We start from the raw sequence: 20,342 nt of genomic DNA, 5'->3' as shown, positions 1-20,342 counted from the left end.
GGAGGGAGGGAAGGAGGGAAGGAAGGAAGGAAGGAAGGAAGGAAGGAAGGAAGGAAAGAAGGAAGGAAGGAAGGAAGGAAGGAAGGGAGGGAGGGAGGGAGGGAGGGAGGGAGGGAGAGAGGGAGAAAGGAAGGAGAAAGGAAGGAGAAAGGAAGAAAAGAGAAAAGAGAAGAAAAGAAAAAAGAGCAAAGTTCTGTCTCACTGGGCATCATGCTTCAAATGATACCAGAAAAGAAAAAAGACATCACTTGAAAAGGTTATTTTGTTAGTAATTCCAGCTGAGCATTTTGTAGTTAAGGTTTATTGCAAGCAAGAACAACTGAAGTGGGAAGAAAATTACTCATTGCAGGCAGGAATTATAAAATACCTTTCTGTTAGCACATATATAACACGCCCTCACCTATCATTATCAGATCTGGGCACTGCCAGAGATATCTAAATTTAACATGACAAACAACAGATGGAGAGAAACATCACCACACTTAGGCTCCCCTGGTGTGAACCATGATTCACTGAGGGGAAACTAAGGGTCATAAACAAATTGGTAGCATAGTACCAGGCTGTGCCAAAGATGGACAGATGGATGGATGGAAGGAAGGAAGGAAGGAAGGAAGGAAGGAAGGAAGGAACGTAGGTAGGCAGGTTGGTTATCAAAATCACCAATGTGCTGTTATTAAGAAAGACATAAAATAATTTTGTAAGATGAGAATCAGGATGATATGGAGATAGGCATTGAATGAAGAAAACTGAAATAAGATTCCTCCTTGGAAAATTCTTACTCATTTGGGGGGCTATTCTTAACACATACAGGATTAAAGTGGCCTCAGGGACAGTACGGAAGAAAGGAAAAAGATGGTTTGTTATTCCAGGTCTTTTTTTTTTTTTTTTTTTTAATTTGTCCATTCAATTGACAGAAAACTGGGAGATGTGTTTAGAAAAATTTATGGAATCTTCTCTCACTACTTATCTTTGCAGACAGTGTGGAGACTGTGGGGCAATCTTTTTTGCATTTAAAATTTTCCTATTCTTGATCAGATCATATTTTATAACAGTTCATATCCAATTCTATTCTTTTTATTTTCCTTTGTTTCAGCAAAAAAAAATTGCAGTAACTTAATATCTTGAAAATTAGCTCAGAAAATGTTGCTATAACTCAGAAGTACTGATTATACTTTTTAGCAGTTTAATTCACTACCACTGGGACCACTGAAGAAAAATTCTCCCCGTACTTTCACATATAATGTGGTATTGGGTTTGTATCACCACTGGCAATTCAAGAAGAGAAAATGATTCAAGCAAACATTAACAGTGGTTTTAATATACCGGAAGCATAATTAAATGATTATGACTGTTCCTCACACATATCTGTGGAAATTTCTTTGGAATTGTAAATTAATTTAAGGGGAATCTTACATGTTTCTCTTGTTTATTTAAGTAAAACTGATATAACTGATAAATCATGGCTCTTCAAATTATAATTTCTCAGTAATCTCTGAGTCTTGAGACTGTGATAATCTACAACAAAATGGTTATGAGATACAGTGATTTTATTAACTTTGGGGAAATCAACAGTCAGAATGATTCTCCAGTGTGAATGAGAGAAAATCTAATCAAGATTATGACTCTGGCTAGTTTCTCACCATGAGTCCAGAAATCTGGAACCAAAAGCAAGTTGTTGGGGGTAGGGAGAAGGTGTCCCACCTTCACAACCTACCGACTTGACTATTAAGGGATCTGTTTATTTTCTTTATATTTTCCACTAGAAACCAGACATAGTACGGAGCATATTTGGGTGTGAACATCTGTGCAGTCAGAAAATACACAAAGTCCATTCATTTACCAAATTCAATAAATATTTATTAACAACTTACTTTGTAACAGATATTATGCAAAAGAATACAAGGAAGGCGGGATGCCCATCCTCATGGTATTTACCCATTTAGTGGTAACAACAGGCATGTAAATGATCAGTTGCATGTTCTGTAGAATATGCAGTGTCACAGTATCACTGGGCATCTGACCCAGACTAGGGGTTCAAGAACAGTTTCTAGGAGGAAAGAATATCTATACTGAGACTTCTACCAAGAAGAGGAGGTAGATGGTAAGAAAAGCATGTTCCAGAAATAAAGGAATAGCCAGAGGTAAGAGAATTAGATTAGCGAGGTACATGGTGGTCAGACCACAAAGAACCTGGTAAGGCCTGTAATAGAGTTTGGGCTTTATTGAGGGTTTTAAGTAATAATAATAATAATAATAATAATAATAATAAAGAATTAACATCTATATAGTTCTTAAATAGTATGCTTTTCAAGTATTAACTTATTCAATCTCATAACAGCTACATGAGGTAGGTATGATTATCATTACCCCCATTTTACAGAAAAGAAAATTGATGCATGGAGAGGTTAACTAACTTCCTCAAGGTCATGACAGCCAGGATCACACCCAAGTAGTCTGTCTCCATAGTCCCTGCCATAAACCCCATGCCATACCAGGAACAAGGGAATGGCATGTTCAGATTTTCATCTTCTTTTAATGTCTATGTATTTATTTTTGAGAGAGAGAGAGAGAGAGAGAGCATGTGCGAGCATGCACGAGCTGGGGAGGGGCAGAGAGGTAGGGAGAGAGAGGATTCCAAGCAGGCTCCGCACCATTAGCACAGACTCTGATGCTGGGCCCAATCTGATGAACCATGAGTTCACAACCTGAGCCAAAATCAAGAGTCAGACACTTAACCAACTGAGCCACCCAGGCACCCCAGATTTTCATTTTTGAATATTCACTTGCTTTACAGCATGGAGCTAGGTTTGGACAAGTGGACAAGAAAAAATAGAAACCTCTTTAGAAAGCTGGTGGACTGATTCCTGAAGATAGATGCCAGAGACTGTATATTAGTGGCAAAGGCCGTGGGGAAAAGGATAAATATTGGAGAAACATATAGAATGTGGTCAGTAGGTATTGGTGATTAATTGGCTACATGGAATGAGAAATCGTCAAATGCTGGCCACAGGATGGCTGATGGTGTTCTTCAATGAAAAGAGAAACATGGAATGTGAAATTGGTCTTTCCTTCCTCCCTCCCTTCTCCCTTCCCTTCCCTCCCCTTTCCCCCCTTATCTCTCTCCCTCTTTCACTGTCTTCGAATTCTTTCTTTACCAAATTTATAACGTATGTTTTGCAGAGAGGTGACTGAGTTCATTTCTGGACTTGTTGAATTCTAGACACTAGTAACATTTCTGAACAAAGAAATGGTTAGAGTCAAGGAACTGGAGCACCAAGAAGACAAATGGGGGGGGGGGTAGGATTTGAAATCAAGTGGCATGTATATAACAACATGGCCCATGGACCTGAGTGAGGTCACCCAGGGAAAGCAGAGAGAGGGAGATTAGGGACTAGACTGGAATCTTGATGTCCAACAACTCAAATGTGAAAAGCTAAAGCTTAATGTTAAATGCCATTATTAACAGCTTCTATTTTATCGGTAGGAATTTTTCAACTCATTGAGCTGTCTTCTGAAGAATACAAAGCTGTGGAGGACAAAAATCATAGGGTTAACTAGACTTAATAACTTCGGCTCCTTGGTGTGCATTTTATTCTCCCTTCCATGTTTAAAAATAATATTGTGTCAGGAAGAATAAAAGGTAAAGAGGTTAATATCAAGTAATTCTTAAGCTTATGAGAGAATGGCAATCAAGTGAGTTTGATAAAATATTTTTTAATGTTTATTTATTTTTGAGAGAGAGAGAGAGAGAGAGAGAGAGAGAGAGAGCAAGCAGGGGAGGGGCAGAGAGAGAGGGAGACACAGAATCTGAAGCAGGCTCCAGGCTCCGAGCTGTCAGCACAGAGCCCAACTTGGGGGCTCGAACTCATGAACTGAGAGATCATGACCTGAGACAAAGTTAGATGCTTAACCAACTGAGCCACCCAGGCGCTCCTATTAAAATATTTTAAATGGCGAATATACAAACACAGGACATGGGGTCAAAATGATGTAAGTTCAAATCCTGATTTCACCTCTTAGTATATGAGTGATTTTTTGCAGGTATTTTCACCCACTGAGCCACAATTGTCTGAACTGAGTTCCAACACAGGATAAATGAGGTAATGTCTGTGAATTGCTGTTTTTCTTTTCTTTCTTCCCTAATTAATTAATAAATTTTAGTGCTCCTGATATTTTATTAACTCTGCCTTTTCTGGTATTTCAAAAGAAGATTTTTCCTGTCATCATCTGGAAAAAAACCCGCAATGCATCCTCTTGGGAATGCCATAAAGAGTTGCTTAGGGTCGTAATTTGAACCCAAGAAACATATACACTTGGAATTGCTTAACTTTATAAAGAAAAACATCACCTTTGCCAATCCTCTGAATTGCTTAACTTTATAAAGAAAAACATCACCTTTGCCAATCCTCTGTTTTTCAAGAAGTCGAGAACACATCTCTCCTTCATTCCATGCCCACAGGCCTTGGAAAACAGCAATCTATGTCTATAAAACACTCCTAAATTTGATTTATCTTGGAGTACTAGTCACTTAGATGTATAAGCAGGTACTGAGAACCAGTCTAAATCATAAACTCAGTCTCTGTACAGCCTAGTGGTCAAGGGCCCCAGCTTCCTCATTTGCAAAGTGATGGCAGAAGAGAGTGTGGCTAATACTGTAAATCCACAGGTTACTGGGAAATGAAGCAGTAGAGGTTATCGCCTGGCACTTAGTGTGATTATTCTAAATAAAGGTTAATAAAAAAACATATTTTGGCACATTTAAGGGCGAACTTTATATTATCGTGAAAATTCATTTAGGCAAAATAACTCTTTCTCACGTATATAATAATTCTGAGTAAATGTTTATTTCAAATATTTCATTATGTCTATTAACATTTCTATTAAGTCTATCATTCTAGCAATATTTACTTTTAGCTTCTCCTAGAGAACATAGTAATATAGGATAAATGGAATGAATACACACAGCAGGTTGCCCTCTATTTTCATACCAAAGACAAATGGGAATAATAACTAATCTTGGGTGTGAAGTGTGGCCTTTCAACAGAATACATGAATTCTAAAGACATCTGAAATCCAGGAGTAACCACAAAATGTAAACATAACTCTCATCCTCTCTGTGGACAACAGTACTGAATTTCAGGATGGTCTATAAAATGTCTTATTTGGAATTAAATAATAATGTCTTAAGTATAATACTTTTCTATCCATTTTTAGATGCAAATTTACAGAGTGAAATACACACATCTTCAGTGTGTAATTCTGAGATTTTGAACCCACTTCCAACAAGTTGATATGGGGAGGCAGACTCCCGCTAATGCTGGCTATGTCCAGGGGTCTCCATTCCTCTTCAAGTGGGCTTTTCATGGGCCATGTTAATGTCTTTATAGTATGCGGCTGGCTGGGTGCCCTACAATTCAATTCTATCACCAGCTGGGTGTCCTACAATTCAATTCAACTCTAACACTGTCTACCAGAGGTAGCATCAGTCCTATAACACTGACCCACCCCTCCCCCCCTTCTCTTAAGACACCAGACATCACTTCAAGTCCAGGTTATCACCTGTGTTTCTGGCCAACCAGCTACATAGATCAGATGTCCTGATGACCCTCCCCTTGGGTATGATTACTTTGCTAGAGTAGCAGCTCATGGAACTCAGAGAAACATTTTACTCACTCTATTACCAGTTTATAATAAAAGCAAATAGCCCAGAAAAGCCAGATGGAGGAGAAACATAAGGCAAAGTAAGGGGAAAGGGCACAGTGCTGCCATACTGTCTCCATGCCTGCCACTGTCCCCAAATCTCCAAGTGTTTACCAACACAGAAACCCTCTGACTCTGGTCCTTTTGGGTTTAGAGGGAGGCTTCATTGCATAGGCATGATTGATTAAGTCACTGGTCTTTGGTGATTGATTGAACTTTTACCCCCCCTCTTCTCCACAGAGGCTCTGAGGTGGTACTGAAAAGTGACGAAAAGGGGGGCTGAAAGTGGCTTCTCTAGCAACCAGCCTCCATCCTTAGGTGCAATCCAAAGCTATCATTAACACAACAAAAGACACTTTGCTCCCAACCGCTCAGGATATTCCAAAGGTTTGAGGAGCTCTGTGTCAGAACTAGGACAAAGACCATAACTCACAGTACCACAAATTCAGTAAGAGTTGATAAATGCATATACTATGTAATGCATATCTCTATAGAGATACAGAACATTTTTGCCATCCTGAAGGATTCCCTTGTGCCTTTCCAATCCATTCTTGATCATTAATTCAGAAGCAGCCATTGTTCTAATTTTTACAAAAGTGGACTAATATTTAACTATCCTAGTACTTTATATACTGGGATTATCCAGCATGTATTCACTTGGATCTGGCATTTCTCATTCAACACTCTATTTGGTGGTGGTGGCGGGGGGGGTATATTCATGTTGTAACGTATATTACTTTGCTCCTTTTATTGCTAAGTAGCATGGATATGACACTTAAAAATAATTCCATTCTTCTGATGATGGATGTATGGAGTATTTCCAATCTGGGGATATAAGCAAAATTGCTATGAACATTCTTGAATATTCACTAGGTGAAATTATTTACTCAGGTAAATACCTAAGCGTGGAGTTGCAAGGTCACAGAATTGGTGTATGGTTTATTTATAAGAAAGTGCCAACTGTTCTCAAGATGGTTGTACATTTTTACACTCCTTCCAAAAATGTATGAGAGTTTCAGTTGCTTTGGACCCTTGCCAACATCTAGTGGTTAGATTGGTGGGTCAGTCTATCAAGTGCATATACAGTGGTGTCTCATTGTAGCTTTAGTTTGCATTTTTCCCTGATGACTAATGACATGTGCATTTTTTTCATGTACATATTGACCATTGTTCTTGTCTTTTTTGTGAAATACCTGATATTGTATTTATTATTGGCTTTTTTCCTTCTTTATTATTGTTGTAGGATTTCTTCATTTGTTTTGCATATGTTCTCCTAGCCATGGCATGTGTGTTAATTTTCTTAATAATGTCTAATGAACAGAAGTCAAATTTATCAGATTTTTGCCTGGAGGCTTAGTGTTTCTGTGTCCTAAGAAATTTTTGCCTAAACCAAGGTCATAAAGATATTTATTATGCTTTATTTTAAAAGTGTTACAGTTTTAGCTCATATATATATATATATATATATATATATATATATGAGTTTATATATAAAGTTTATATATATGACTTTATATATATATAAAGTCATATATATATCTTATAAATAATTTATATATAACTTATAAAGTTATATATATAAAGTTATATATATATACAGTTTATGTATATGAGTTTATATATATATATATTAGCTCATATATATATATATATATATATATATACATATATATATGAGTTTTAGCTCATATATTAAGTCTATGTTTATCTTGACTTAAATTTTGCATAGGAAGTGAAGAAAGCATCAAGGTTGATCTTTTGTTCCATCTATATCTCCAATTGTCACAGCATCATTCATTGAACAGATGCTCTTTTCCGCATTGAAATGTTTTGGTAGTTTTGCTAAAATAATCGATTAACCATACACACATATCTATTTCTGGTTTCTCTATTCAGATCTCTTGATTCATTTATCTATTTTTGTACCAATGCCATGCTAAGTTAATTACTGTAGAATTATGGCAAGTCTTAAAATCAGGTAAGGGAAAGTCTTTGCTATTTTTTTAAGTTTATTTTGAGAGAGAGCGCACACATGCGTGAGAGAGAACACAGGCAGGGTAGGGACAGAGACAGAAAGGGAGAGAGAGAATCCCAAGCAGGCTCCACACTTAATGTGGAGCCGGATGCAGGATTCAATCACGCAACCATGAGATCATGACCTAAGCCAAAACCGAGAGTCGATTGCTTAACTGACTGAGCCATCCAGGCCCCAATCTTTGCTATGTTTATAATTTTTTTTTTTTTGGTCTCAGTCTAGGTTAAGGTCTAGACCTTAAGCATTTCTATATAAATTTTAGAATCTGATGGGGCGCCTGGGTGGCTCAATCGGTTGAGCATCCGACTTCAGCTCAGGTCATGATATCACAGCTCGTGAGGTTCGAGCCCCATGTGGGGCTCTGTGCTGACAGCTCAGACCCTGGAGTCTGCTTCAGATTCTGTGTCTCCCTCTCTTCTGCCCCTAATCCTCTCGCATTCTGTCTCTCTCTCAAAAATAAATAAACATCAATTTTTTTTTAATTTTAGAATCTGTCAAATTAACAACCACCATAAAAATACTGAGATTATGATTAGGATTGCATTTATTCTCTAGATAAAGTTGACAGTTAACAATACCGGGTCTTAAAAAACATACAGATATGTCTATTTACTTAGATATTAATTTTATTCTTAGCAATACTTTGTAGTTTTCAGTAGAGGAGTCTTGCACATCTTTCATAAAATTTATCACTAATTATTTTATGTATATTGATGCTACTGTAATTAGTATTTAAAAATAAATTCCAATTTTGGGCAAGTATATAGAAATACGTTTTCTTTTCATATATTAACACTGGATCTTGCAATCTTGTTAAATCCCCTTATTAGATTCAGTAGCCTTAGAAATATCTACATAAAAAATTACTATTTATTTTAAAGTAATCTCTACACCCAACATGAGCCTAGCATTCACAACCCTGAGATCAAGAGTCACATCGTCTTCTGACTGAGCCAGTCTGGTGCCCCTACATAAACAATTATGTCATCCGTAAATAAAGATAATTTAAAAATTTCTTTTAATGTTTTATTTATTTTTGAGAGACAGAGCAGGAGTGAGGGAGGGGAAGAGAGAGAGGAAGACACAGAATCTGAAGCAGGTTCCAGGCTGTGCGCTGTCAGCATAGAGCCCGATGTGGGGCTTGAACCCATAAACGGTGAGATCATGACTTGAGCTGAAGTCAGACACTTAACCAACTGAGCCACCCAGGTGCCCCAATTTTACTTATTTTTAATGTTTATAGCTTTCCTTTCTTTTATTACTTTTTTTCACGTATTTGCATATGTATTTATTTACTTAGGCATTATCACACTTACTGGTACCTCCAGTAGCAAGATGAATAAAATTGGGTGTTCTCAATATTACGGAAAACTTGTTCTGTCTTTCATGATAGATCTTTGAGAGAGATCTTTACAATGGTGCTTGTGTATTTTTCATATATCCCCCTCAGGAAATTTAACAGATTGAGGAAGTCTCTGATTTTGTTCAATGCTTTTGATGATTCTATGTCAATGGCTGAATTGAATTGAAGCCCTCACATATTTTATCCAGTTTTATTGTTCTGTTTGGTGGGGAAAGGGGGATGAGACACATTATTCTGTTATGGTTGAATCAGAAATCTGTTACCCACTCTTCTGAGTGAAATATAATGCTTATGATTAAATTGGTGAACATTTAATAATAAAAATAACCATGACAATAATAGAACCAAAAGCGCATGGAGTACCTACTATGTATGTGCTCCACATTCTCTAATGCAATACTAACAACAGTCCCACAAGACAAGTCTTGGTGGAGACGTGAACCCTGAGATTGTCTACAGAGTAAGTATCTGGCTCAAAGAAACATAGCTTGGAAAATGAATAGTCTGAATTACCTTATTCTCAAGACACACTTGTTTCAATACTATGTAATATTATTGTTTGTTACCTTTGACACGGAAGTTCTTTTAATGGCTACCTACTACGCGTAAGACATTGTTGAGTTATGGACATTCTTTCTGAAGGTACCTTTGAACTGCTGCTATGTCTACTTCACTCTGGGTACATTAATTCTCTTTGTCGACAGCCTTTGTGTCAAAACGTCTAGCCAAATTCTGAGTTTGACAGCACAACCTTCATTTTTCATTTCTAAGCCTCGGATTATAGAGAATATGAAATATGCACGGATACTTTACACAACCCAGCCATGGCTCTATAGAAGTAGATGCCTTCTATCAAAAATATATTGTCTCACTCAGAGAGATACAAAACCTATACATGACAGACTACAGCTCCCCTTTTACCCTGAGGCTTCTCATTCTTCATCAAGCCTTTTGAAGATCATCATCTAATTGAGAATAAATATGAAAGGACGTAGCATGTATGGGCTACAGATCCCTGGAAATCAGCAGGTAAATGGTTCAGCTGAGTAATTCATCAATTATGAGTACCAGCTTCTTTCATTAGTTTAAGAAGTATTTACTGATGGTCTACTGAGTGCAAAATTGATGGCCTCCTATGGCCCAGACTGGAAAAAACGGTGATGAATGACAGATGTGGTCCCAATCACCCCCAAACAATCGAGATTTGCAAGTACCATGTGCAAAACCCTCTGTGGTAGATTCTATAGGTTGATGTCCATAGCGAGGGTTGATAAAAATCACTAACATTTCAAGTGTTTATTGGGTTTGAGGCTATGAGGTATCTCAGGAAAGCCTCATTTTAGAGACTGGGAAACTGAAGCTTAAATATGAGGAACTTGCCCAAGGCCACGCTCTTTTACATGACAGACATGAGGTTAATATCTGATCCCCCGATTCTGCATCCTTTGCTTTTAGCTGCTGTGTTTTACAACCTCCACCAATGATGTATGTTAGATCCGTGCAGGCAACTGAATTATTTGAAAAATTATTTATAACAATTTGTAAGGTTAAATATCCCTAGAAACGAGTCCTCTCCTTGGAATTTTCATTTTTTACCCCCCCCCCCCCTTAGGCTCTCTTATTTTCCTTTCCTTCACCTGAAGACCATCCAAATGCCTTTCATTACATGACACATTTAATCCAACCTGTGTCAAATGAGCCCTGCCCCAAGTCTTTCATAATATCACTAATTCTCAATTAGTTACATGCTAGTCTACATGTGCTCCCTGGACAAAAGTCACAATGGACTTGTATCTGTCCTCCTGAGTCCCAAGCTCTTTCCCTCTTAGCACTAGCTGCCCCCACCCAAGCCTGGGACACCTTGCTTCCTGATCTTAGCATTGATGGTTTCTCCTCACCAGGTCTTGGCTCAGAAGTCGCCTCGTTAGAGGATTAAGACTTCAACATATCTTTTTTTGGGCAATGCAGTGTGCAACCCATAACATGCTCATTCATTTGATCCCTGTCTTATATATGAGAAAATAGAGAATTGGATAAAATAATTTGCCTAAAATTGTATGCACAGCATGAAAGGCAGCCTAAATTCCAATCCCGTGGATTTGACTGAAGGGTCTCTTCCCCCACAATGAGGCTTGCAACTTGCATAGAAATCACATGAAATTGGGTAGGAAGTGGAGGGAACACACAACCAGCCTAAAACCTCCTAACATAGGTCATCGACTCTTGGCAATTCTCGACTGGGGTGGTATCACCCTCTAGAGAGCACATTAGAAGATGTCCATATCTCCTTGTTATAATGACTGGGTGTTAGTCACGGTCACGAAGAAACAGAATAAATGGGCAAAAATTGCTGGGCCAACGTGTCGAAGGGCATCTATGGCCTGTGTACAATTGTCTTTGCTGAGAATGGGTGTTTCTGCCATTGGCGCTAGGGTTCACAGGTACACAAAGCTCTAGTAATGCCTGGAATGTTTCTCCTTAACAGAGGATTGTCCCTCCCAAGATGCCAGTTGAATCTCTGTTGGCAGGTGGTCGTTACACCTCTCTGTTCCAGGGAGATCGGCACCTTTGATGCCTTCTACCTGTACTCACCTTTTCTCCTTGTGCCCTCATTCAGTGTATTTGTCACTTCGCCCCTCACCAGAATGCCCCTCCTTGTTTTTTAGCTGAGTCTACTCATCCTTGATAATTCAACTGAAGTCCCATTTCTCCTCCATGAAATCCTGAAGCAGGGTTCATAGCACACAATTTAACATATTGCTATATATTGTTTCATTTTGTTTTGATCGTATCCTGTGTCTAGGTCTTATTTCCTTCCCCCAATTAGATTCTGAACTTTTTCCTGGGTCTCCACAGTACCCAAGACAATTCTGGGCACAGAGACAGCGATTTTTAGAAACAGGCAGTATCTAGAGCAGCTTGTTCAGAGAACAGTTAATTCCTCTCAGGCCAGGCACCTCATGTGTTTAGTTTTCAGAAACCTCATTATGCACAATTTAGAGTTAGGAAAGGACTTTCTGCGGAGTGTTTGGCCTACTCTGCTCTTTATTATGTCGTCTGTAAACTAACAACCGAACTTTGTATTATAAACGTATTGCACATAATAAAGTATAATTAAGCATAAGAAGAAAACACAAATAGTCTGCAATCCTGCCACCTAGTATAGCCACAATTTTTGTATATACCTCAAGATATATATTTTTGCATAGTGTAGAATGGGAATAAATTAGGCCTACCTTTGTAATTGGCTTTTTTTTCACTTAATATTTCACGAGCACCCAACCGTATTAATAAACATTGACACCCTCACTTTGAAACAGCTGGATAGTATTCTCTTTCATGAACGGAGCATCATTTGGGTCGAATGTTTCAATTATTCATGTCTTTCCCAAATATTTCCTGACTTCTTGCTACATAGCAGACACTGTTCTAAGGGCTGGGGATATGGTCTAGACAAAACAGACAAACCCCTTGCCCACCAGACGCTATTGTTCTAGTGAGGAAGTCTTTCTAGTCCATGTTTCTTGTGAAGACTACGTCAGCGATTCTCAGGGTGGTCTGCCCTCCAAGAGTGATGTGTCTTGCAGCGGACATTTGGCAAGGGCCGGAAAGATTTTTTGTGGTCACAACTTACCAGGGGGCAGCTAGGATTGCTACTGATAGCCAGTGGGTACAGGCCAGGGATGCTGCTGATGTCCTCTCAGGTACAGGGTAGCCTCCCAAGACAAAAAAGGATCTGGTCCAAAATGTCAATAGTGCCAAGGTTTAGACACATGGCTCTACTTTGAGACAATATACTTCTAGCGAAAACAAATACACTTTTAATTTAGTCTCCCTGTGTAGAAGCCTTAATATGCTTCGTCACTTTGCTAAGAACTCTGTTCCCCTTTGCTACTTCCGCCAAGATTTGAGGTCCAGAGGCTGCCAGTTAGAACCTCTTCTTTGACTGAAAGTCAGAATATTAAATAATAGAATGTCAGGCACCAAAGAATAAATTGGGAAGGTGACTGAGCACAGGGATGTAAGAAGAACTCCACTTATCTTAATACCCATCATTTGATTTGCAGTTAGCACCCCAGATTATGATCCTGATAGTGGGGGTGCTGTTTGAAGATTATGGGGGCTAAATATAGTTTCATTGCAGGAAAACTAGCTCCAGACCGCTTTCTCCTTATTGCTGTGACTTTTTAAAAATTTCCTTCAGAAAAAGAGCAAGTATTGACCTGAATGTAAAAATCAATGTTTTAAATTTTTCTTTTTTTTATGAAGAAAGCTTATTTCATATACACTTTGAAAATATTTTTTGTTTGACCTAGAAAGGGGATGGATAATTTACAGAGGACATAGTGAAAATTAAGCAGCTGGATGTGAACTGCACCCACATGTTATGAACACAGATAGGATACCAAAAGTGAACCATTTATTAATACGTGGCTTGGTAGACATATGTACCCAAATCTCAGCCCGAAAATTACTTTTTGGAAGGAAGGGGGGGGGGAGGGTAAGAATAAAAAAACACAACCCAAAACAAGTTTGCTACAATCTCTTACATTTACACTTGGAGGAATTTAATCATTTTTATTTATTTTGCTGTCACCGTGGTCATTATTCATTTTAAAACATTTTATCATACACAATCTAGACATGTGAATTGTTAAAAAGTGACTATTATGGACATAGGAAGTCACCATCAAAATGTATTAATGGGCTATATTAGGGGGTGGGAGCAGTTGCCATATTATGTTCTTTTGTGTTAAATAAAGCAGATTTTAAATGGTAAATGATACCCCTTCATTATGGGCTTGAATACACAGGATTCACAAACTCACATGTAGACAGCCAATTTGAATATTTTGTAGAGTGGAATAGTCAAGTAATATGCTCTATTTTCTACTTCACTTTGTGTATAAGACTGCTATGATGGAATTCTTATATGCAACATATAACAATAGAGTCTTTCTGATTCTTTAAACCTGAAAACTTCAGTGTTTGAAATGGAAATTCCTAATATTCAACTATCTCTTCTGTTTCCTAGAAAAATAGAAATATTTGTATAGTCCATTTTGTAACGAAAAGAACAGCCCATATATATCCTCCAAAACTGAGTATCTTCTTGAACATTTACACTTGATATGTTGCTTGGAATTATGTCCTATGAACTTAGAAAGTTGTTTATATGCTGTAAGACTCATTTTTTCTAAATGTGCAAGAAAGGAAAATGTGAAAGATAATATCAATTTTTCAAGCTTATTGCAATTTATATAAATTAAGACAAAAGCAAAATGGCTTAGCACAGACTGGTATACAGACAGTTGGTACAGAGATATTAATGACTCTCTTTTCTATAAAAGAAGTCATAGATTGTTTGAATTAAAGCTACATATATTAAGATGAATAAGTCTTGGAAACACTATGTTGAGTCAAGAGCAAGGGCAGGGAGACGGTATAGTTGGAGAGGACAACCCAAGGTGATTCTATCCATGTGAGTAATGAGGTGGGATGGTAGAACCTATAAGTACTGTTGTATTATTCTTTATAATTTGTTGCCTGCCTTTATTAAAAATATAATTGAGTATAAAATTGAGCCTGTTCCCTATTTAGTGATCATCAGAAAATGTGGTTAATATTGGCCACACTGCATGGCACCTCTCTATCCTCATCTATCCCCCAGTGAGCAAAATTTGAGCTCAGTATTTCTGTAGCACAGAAGCTTGGAATATTATTCATATATTGTTCTCTGTGTGTACTTACTCAGTGGTTTTTATACCCAATAAGATGGTTTTCTTTGTTGACTGCCATTATAAGGTTTTCTTCCTCTCTACAAATCTCTATACCCAGGTGCTTATCTATTTATGTTTTGTAGCTCCTCACAAAAGCTCATGTCAAACAAAATAAATACTATGTATTTTTAATATAGCTAGGAAGAATAGTGAGATTTGATGTTAGTCACCCAACAATTGATGGGATGTTTCTGGGATTCTAAGCCCATATGTTACCTCCAATTCACATATGCTTGAAACCTTCACTGGACTGTGGTTATGAGTTTCAGAAAGGTCTGTCTTAGGCTTGCTATGGTACTGGTAAAAAAATGTAAGATTTTTGCATTATCTAAGTATAATGCTCATAATAAAAGAAAGACCTGACTTAGTATTTTTAATCTCTTTTTTTTCTAACGCGATCCTCAAATAAACACTTGACTGATTGACAGTTAGTAGGTGTTACCTTCTAATTTGAAAATGAATTTTAATTTAACCTTCACACTGTTGAAGAAAAGTATTACTATTCACTCAATAATTAGGCTTAATTGGTCTGAGGATTTAAAAGCTGCCTTAACACCAAACATTTCAAACTGTGTCTATTTCACAACTTTAAGTGGACTCCTAAGACTACAACTACAAGATAGAGTTTATCAGCCTGTGGTATATTTCCATAAGCGAGCAAATGTAAATGCCCAATTGCTGATATTTGAAAATAAAAATCAAAACTGAAATAGAAATAATGTATTTCCTGATTTCTGGACTGCATAGGATACTGATTTTTTTTTTCATATCAAAGATGGACTATATTGCTTTCTTACCTGCCTTTTAATCTGCATAATCATTAAATATCTACCAATCAATAGGACACCAAAACCACAAGCAACAAAAGCAAAATTAGACAAGTGTGACAACATTAAAAAGCTTCTGGGCAGCAAAGAAAACCATCAACAGAGTGAAAGGCAACCTACAGCCTGAGAGAAAATAGTTGCCAACCATGCATCTGATTAACATCCAAAATATATAAGGAAACTCCTACAACCCAAGAGAAAAAAAAATCCAATCACCATTAAAAACTGGGCAACGGATATTTCTCCAAAGAAGAAACACAAATGGCCAAGAGGTATATGCAAAGGTCCTCAGTATAACTAATCTCTGGAGAAACCCATATCAAAACCACAAAGAGCTATCATCTCACATGTTAGAATGGCTATTTTCAAAGCAAAACAAAACCAAATAAAACACAAAACCTGTTGGTGAGGATGTGGGAGAAACTGGAACCCTCATGCACGGTGGGTAGGAATGCCAACTGGTGCAGCCACTCTGGAAAACTGTCTGGAGGTTCCACACAAAATTAAAAATAGACCACATGAGCCAGCAATCCTGCTTCTGAGCATATATCCAAAAAACTCTGAAATCAGCATTTAGAGGAAACATATGCACTCTGATGTTCATTGCAAGCATTGTTCACGCTAGCCGAGGTACAGAAACAACCTAAATGCTCGTTGGCAGATAAAGAAAGAAAATACAGTATATACGTAAGTAATTATTCAGGCTTAAAACAAAGGAAATTCTGACAATTAGGATAAACCTGGAAGACGCTGTGCTAAGTAAAATAGGCAGACACAGAATAACAAATACTGTATAAGTTACTTATGCGAGGTCTTTAAAATAGGCGAGCTTATAGAAACAGCAGAATGGTGGTTACCAGGGATGAAGGAGAGGGAAAAAGGGAGCTGTTGTTCAAAGGGCATCAAATCTCAGTCATGTGAGATGAATAAATTCTCGAGATCTACTACTCAACATTGTGCCAATGGTAAATAATACTGTATTGTGTACTTAGAAATATGTCAAGAGGGTAGATCTCATGTTAAGTGTTCTTGCCACAATAAAAGTATTTAAAAAGTATATCTATCAATCATATTATCTGCCATTAAACATCTCCCATATTTCAAATATTCGGTCAGACTTTTTACATGCATTAAAAAGAAGCCTCACGACAGTTTATGAGATAAATTATTGTTTCTATTTTAAAATAAGCAAGTGAATTCCAAGAAAGTGTGATAAATGTTGCTTTTGTCTGACTAACAGAGTTTTGCCACCCCTCACCTTGAAGATGGGGACATGGCCCATGCTGGGAACATTGTAACATCTACAGGAGTGATTTTGTAATGATCACAAGATCAATCGAACTTGGACCAATCCAATGAATTCTCTGGTATTTTTCCGATTGAAACTGGTAAGGAAGACTTTTCTTCTCATCAGGTCATAGAATTGGACGTAAGTGAACGTGATGTAGACAGCAGCCATATTTCCTGCTATTCAGACAAAGAGAAAACCCAGCTTTGATCGAAGACATGAGGGGAGAATACTAAAGAATTCCTAATGACTTAGAGTGTCTGGACCTAATTATACTCAGAGTTTCTCAATTTTGGCACCACTGACATTTTGGGCTAAATATTTCCTCATTGGGGGAAGAGTCTCAGCCTCTTGTGCTGACCTCTACCTGGCAGTAGATGCCAGAAGCACCCACTTTCCTGCAGCTGGGACAAGGATGCCTTCAGACTTTGCCAAATTTCTCCTGGGGAGTGGGATGAGGAAGGGCAAAATCACCCTCTATTGAGAACCACCGAGTTACGATGAAGACTATCATTACCACTGTGCTTGCCAATTATTCGAGCTATAATATTCATTTGCTTAAACTAATCTGAATTTGGTTTCTGTAAATTATAACCTAAGGAATCTTGACTAATTTGAAAATGATCAGTAACTTGGCCGACGTCATAGAACACTTTGCTAAGGGAGGTGAACGTATGCCGTAAGTAAAACAAAAGAACTTACCGAATTTTATACATTTGCATAATACATTACACAATATATATATACATTTTTTTTTCATTTTATTATTTATTTTTGAGAGAGAGAGAGAGAGAGTGAGTGCGTGCAGGGGAGGGGCAGAGAGAGAGAGGGAGACACAGAATTTGAAGTAGGCTCCAGGCTCTGAGCTGTCAGCACGGAGCCTGACGTGGGGCTTGGACCCACAAATTGTGAGATCATGACCTAAGCTGAAGTCAGACACTTAACTGACTGAGCCACTCAGGTGCCTCTATCTATCTATCTATCTATCTATCTATCTATCTATCTATCTATATCTATATATCTATATCTGGGCCTGGGGTGGAAAAGGATGTGATGTGTTGCGGGATCTGGGGCTGGGCAGACAGCAAGTGGGATCGAGGAGTCCTTGAAGCAGCACTTGGAGGACACAGTGTAGAATCTATCCATCGTTGGAGTCTTGTACACAGATTCACAAGAACTTAATCTGGCCAGGGGACCCAGTCAGAGGACATGCTGGGGTGATGTCAGTTCCAGCCCATCCAGCGGCTCAGCTAACCTCAGACCCCACTGATATCCCTATGGTGTATCTAGAATCAGATAATGGGAACATCATGATCCAGAAACACGATGGCATCACAGTGGCAGTGCGCAAAATGGCCTCGACATGAGTTCTCCAGCAGCCTGTCACAGGGGCTCAAGCCTACCGATGCTAATTATCTTGCAGAACTATTAAAGTTCCAGTGGTTAGGCCAATTATTTAATGTGCATTGGACACTTTGCTATTAATTATAGAGTAGGCTGCATTTTGACACTCAATGGACTGACTTATCAAAATATTAGTAAGAAAGGATCCTGTTTTTGAAGGAGCAGATCTAGGTCATTTTGTACACAGAGTTTTGTTGTGTTCAATAAATCTGGTTGGAGGAAAAAAAAATAAGTAAATTGTCTAGACTGTGGACCCATGAAACACACTGAGAGGTATTTCCAAAAAATGTATTCTGAGTTCAGCTATGTTTGGGAAATGACTGGTTAAACCAGCAAAATCACTTTCTTTTTTATAATAGGATATCTCAGAGTATGATAGTGTGCTTTAATAATCTCCATCAGTTTCTCAAGTTTCTTTGGCCAAGTCTTTTTTAACAGGCCCAGATAACATCTTTCAAGACTAACATTCTGCAGAACTCAACATGGTAAGTGCCATGGCCGACCAATAGGAAAGGCAGGCCAATTAGGGCGGACAGAAATTTAGGGATAGAGCATGACGTGTTCTCTGTACATGAAGAAGTAGAAGCCTGGCCATGTTGAAGTTCATAGATCCCTTCGCTGAGTAGGTTTATCTGCATTTGGAGAGAAGTGGGGAGTCACGACAGAGCCTCTCATCTACAACAGAGAGTTTGGACACTACCCTCCAAAGGCAATTAGAGAGAGTTACTGAGAATAACCTGACTGCCTGTGACTTTGGGAAATCTCTCTGTCATGTGGCGGAGGGCATGAGTAGGGTAAGACAGCAGGCAAGCCAATCATTTAGGATCCACTAGAGTCAATAACGGAAGTGGTGAGGGCTTCAACTAAATCAGTGGCAACGAAAATGGGTGAAATAGAGTGATTTGAGAAATATTAATGCAAGTTATTGCATATTGCTAATCTTCCATTATACAATGGCATTTTTAACCACTTTGACAGGCCATCTTAATTTCAAAGACTCCATTTTTTCACAGCAGTGAAGAGAATTCTATAGGAAGGTGATAAACATAAGTATTGTGGCTGGCTTAGAATCTGGCCTCACTAGAAGAGGAATTTTTTAAAGAAATGTTTCTAGAAGCCAGTTCTATGAGCTCTATAGGAGACTCCATTTTTATCCATAAAACATAAAAATACTAATGTATCCTATCCTGATATTCCGATACACAGGTGTCATGTCTGCTTTGAGCCCCTTGTGTGTAGTTTTCTTTGTAAATTTGCAAGTGGAAGACATCAAGTCTTCCCCCCCCTTACCTCCTTCATGTGTTAAAACCATTGGGGTTGTAATGGGCATCTTTGGATCTGATCCCTTCTGGCTCTTGCTGTTTCGGTTGCCTGCATGCTGGAAGATAAGGATTTGGCCAACCGGCAAGGGCTTGCACAGGGGAGCTCGCAGGGTCTCACTCATGCCTGGCAGCATGTGAACACTCAATGTCATTATGCAAGTTATCATCAATCAGCAGGCAGCTGCTTTCAGGACTTCCAGCCGGCAAGGCAAACATTTGTGCTCATGGCTTCCTCCCTGAGCGTGCTGGACCCAGGGCCCATCAGACAAGAGCGCTGTATACACAATCACTGCCCGCTGCTCTGGACCACTTGAGCAGATGTTCCAGGCTGGGGTCAGGATGCTCACCTGGAAGCCCTGTTGGAGCTCAGAGGAAGATGTGCAGATTAGAGACTGTCTGCTCGACACAAAGGACTTTCTATGAAAGGGCTGGGCAGGAAGAGGCAAAGCTGAGGATAAATCTAACAAAACATTTTTCGATAAAATAGCCTGGATGATGTAGACACAGGAGCGTGGGAACAGCCTAAAACAAAATGCAAAAGACAACAAAACCTTTGGATTCTGATGTAATGACAGGGAGGCTGGCCAGCTGTGTGAAAGGAAGAAGAAGAAAGAACATTGGTT

General features: G+C 38.4%; 1 pseudogene; it reads left to right on the top strand.

Annotated features, from left to right (window-relative positions):
• Positions 1 to 12,672: 12,672 nt before the first annotated feature.
• On the top strand, positions 12,673 to 18,360 carry LOC132672422 (ragulator complex protein LAMTOR5 pseudogene; annotated as a pseudogene).
• Positions 18,361 to 20,342: the final 1,982 nt, after the last annotated feature.

The sequence above is a fragment of the Panthera onca genome, chromosome A3 (genome assembly GCF_046562875.1).
Source record: "Panthera onca isolate mPanOnc1 chromosome A3, mPanOnc1 haplotype 2, whole genome shotgun sequence".
NCBI classification, from domain to species: domain Eukaryota; kingdom Metazoa; phylum Chordata; class Mammalia; order Carnivora; family Felidae; genus Panthera; species Panthera onca.
This window is presented reverse-complemented; position numbering and strand designations above follow the sequence as displayed.